This window comes from Apis dorsata, unplaced genomic scaffold (assembly GCF_000469605.1).
Source record: "Apis dorsata unplaced genomic scaffold, Apis dorsata 1.3 scaffold_5, whole genome shotgun sequence".
Classification (NCBI taxonomy): Eukaryota; Metazoa; Arthropoda; class Insecta; order Hymenoptera; family Apidae; genus Apis; species Apis dorsata.
This window is the reverse complement of record NW_006263308.1, coordinates 734,057-737,462: the sequence shown is the minus strand read 5'-3', so window position 1 is coordinate 737,462 and position 3,406 is coordinate 734,057. Positions and strand designations below refer to the sequence as shown.

The 3,406-nt window shown below is 32.9% G+C and overlaps 1 protein-coding gene across 1 annotated transcript in view; it reads left to right on the top strand.

Moving 5' to 3' along the window:
* Positions 1-3,406, top strand: part of LOC102681264 (aquaporin-like) — a 36,107-nt gene that overhangs the window by 32,351 nt on the left and 350 nt on the right. The window lies entirely within an intron of this gene.

Sequence of the window (3,406 nt, the reverse complement as noted above, 5' to 3'; positions counted from 1 at the left end):
CGATTAGATCTCCTCAGAGATGGTCTGAAACGGGTCCACACTGGACAATGATTCCTAGATGGAAGTCGCTTCGCTGTAATCTCGAAACATTTAATTTCCCGGACTCTCGTTAAAACGATCCGGTTTTCGCGGCTGAAAATAACGAGATCTTTAATTGTCTCGTCTAACGAGAGGCTGGTTGTACGCTCTGGCTGTCACGCTGTTGTGCGTTTACGCCTCTTCTTCCACCTGTTCTCTCATTCTTGGTTTTATGTATTTCATTTTACCGACTAAATTTTTCATTTTGTTTAAAAAAAAAAAAGAAAAAAGAAAGGAAGAAAAGATTCATTTCGACCGGCCATTTTGTTCAAAAAGGAGAAGTTTTATCAAATATCTGAGATGATGGAAGAAAAAAGATGAATGAAATGTATACATTTTTATTAATCTTTTAGATAGTATAGATAGTATAAATAAATTCTATATACTTTAATATAATTTTTAGTTTAGTTGTATCATCTGTTCACTTTTTGCAAATTTATCGTGCAGAATCGAACGACTCTGAATATTTTTATTTCTTTTTATAATTTTTCGATAGAGACTAGAGTTTAAGAAAAAAAAAATATCATCCAATATACAATTATCATTAACAGTAAAAAATTTCATACGTTAGATTGAATCCAATAAATTCATCAGAGAGGAGAGGAAAGAGTGCGTTTATCTTAAAAAAAAAAAAAGATTATCGAGAAATTACACACACATGTATGGATGGATGGAGAAAAATTAAAGATTAAATCGTTCGATTAAAAATGGCGATTTTATGATAATATGCGTGGCCTTTGGAATTTTTTTTTCTCTCTCTTTCCTGTTGAATCGTATGGAGGATCGCCACGGGGACCGATCTTGATCTCGTGTACCATTTACTGCCACAGTATAATTACGCAATCGATCCGGGTGAAAGCGATTTCGTACTTGGCCCGTGGGGATGATGCGAATGATAGATAAGTCCTGTTCTCTCTCTCTCTCTCTTTCACTCCCAATTTTGCTGTCCCCTTTCTCTTATTCAGATTTGATTAACATATGTAGATATCTAGGTAAAGGAATCATTCATCCCTGTTTGAGAATGAAGATTTGAGAATGAAACTCTCGAAATTTGAGAATTTTGAGGATTTTGAGAACTTTGAGAACTTTGAGGATTTTGAGGATTTTGAGGATTTTGAGGATTTTCATAAGTTTGAAAATTTTGAGGATTTTGAGAATTTTGATAAGTTTGAGAACTTTGAGGATTTTGAAGATTTTGAGGATTTTCATAAGTTTGAGAATTTTGAGAATGAAACTCTCGAGATTTGAGAATTTTGAGAACTTTGGGAACTTTGAGGATTTTGATAAGTTTGAGAACTTTGAGAATTTTGAGGATTTTGAAGATTTTGAGAAGTTTGAGAATTTTGAGAATGAAACTCTTGCGAAAAAGTTGCAGGTAAAAAGTTATTTTTAGACAAGAGGAAAATTATATTGGATATAATAATGTTAGAAAAGTTTGGAGAGTTTTAAATGGAGTTTTCGAATTTTTAGTGAATGTAGATGTATCCGAGAGTAAAACTTTCGATAAAATTGATTTGCCAGTAATGGGACAGAGAGGCGAGAGTGAAAGTCCGGTTGTCGAAATAAAATAAATACTCGGGGAGTTCTACTTTCGAATATAATTCGCATTCTGTGAATGTTTCATCAATAAAACGTTCGTAAGTAAGAGAATTCTCTCGAGAATTACAGTCGAGTAATTTTTGGTTAATGGATAGATTGGGTTGGAGTGACTATCCAATATTAACTTTCATAGAGAAAGTTACTTACGTTTCTTGCATTTCAGTGCAAATATCTTTATCGAGAGTAGAACTTCTTGTAAATTGTCGAGGGGAGAGTTATTTTTCGCTAATGGACACTGCATCGAGAGCAACTACTCGAGAGTAATTGCCACTCTCAACTCTCAGTGTCTGTCAAGCAAGAAACAACATTATAGAAAGCGATTCTCCGATGTATTCGCACCTTTAAAATGCAAAAAAGTACTTGACAACGATAACTCAATGATTTGGATACTAATCTCAATGCAATGTCCACTTGTCCAACAATAATTTTCAATTTCACTCTCAAATACAAATGTTTATATAGTAGTAAATAATAACTTCACTCTCAAACATATTCTCATCTAAAATGCAGAAGAATATACAATAATAGTTCAATAATTTTAACAATTGTTATATTCAATGTAGTGTCCACAACTCTAAAAAAATTTCTCTCTCAAATATATTCTTACTTAAAATGCAGAAGAATATACAATATAATTCAGTGATTTGAACAACTTATTATATTATACACAATATAATGTTAAAAATAACTTTCAAAAGCAACTCTAAATTATATTCTCACTTAAAGTATAAAAGAATATACAAGAATAGTTCAATAATTTTGACAACTGTTATACTCAATGCAGTGTCCACAACTCTAAAAAATTTCACTCTCAAATATATTCTTATTTAAAATGCAGAAAAGAATATAAGTTCAGAATAGTTCAGAAAATAGTTCAATGATTTTGATAACTATTACATTCAACATAGTATCCACAATTCTAAAAAATTTCATTCTCAAACGTATTCTCAATATACAATACTAATATTCAAACATAACCATTAATAAAAAATAACTTTTAAAAGCAACTCTAGAAAATTTCATTCTCAAATATATTTTTATCTAAAATATAAAAGAATATGCAACATTGGATTACTATTATACTCAACTATAGTGTTCGCAATTTCAAAAAATTTTACTGTCAAATATATATATGTATAATTCAATAATTTTGACAACTGTTATACTCAATGCAGTGTCCACAACTCTAAAAAATTTCACTCTCAAATATATTCTTATTTAAAATGCAGAATACACAATGATAGTTCAATGATTTGGACAACTGTTATACTCAAAGCAGTGTCCACAACTCTAAAAAATTTCACTCTCAAATATATTCTTATTTAAAATGCAGAATACACAATGATAGTTCAATGATTTGGACAACTGTTATACCGAACGTAGCATCCTCAACTCTAAAAAGTTTCACTCCGTGAAACGTATATTCTAATCTAAAAGTGCACGATTCGGAGGGCCCAAGGATAAAGGATTGGCCGCGAAAGAGGCCGAGCGCATTCCCCGCATTCGCCGTTTAAAATTCCTCCGGCCAACGATCCGATCCCGAAGGTCGATCAGAGCCGGTCGTCCTTGTCCGTTGGGCCATTCCAGTCCAACGGCTCGTTTCTCGGCCCAAAAATGAAGCTTTCTCGTTTCCGGGTCGCTCCCCGGAAAATTACCCTTCTTCCTGCTTCCGCACAAAACCGTCCCTGGAGGAAGGTGTTAACCCTTCCTCCTCGACACTTGTGCCAAT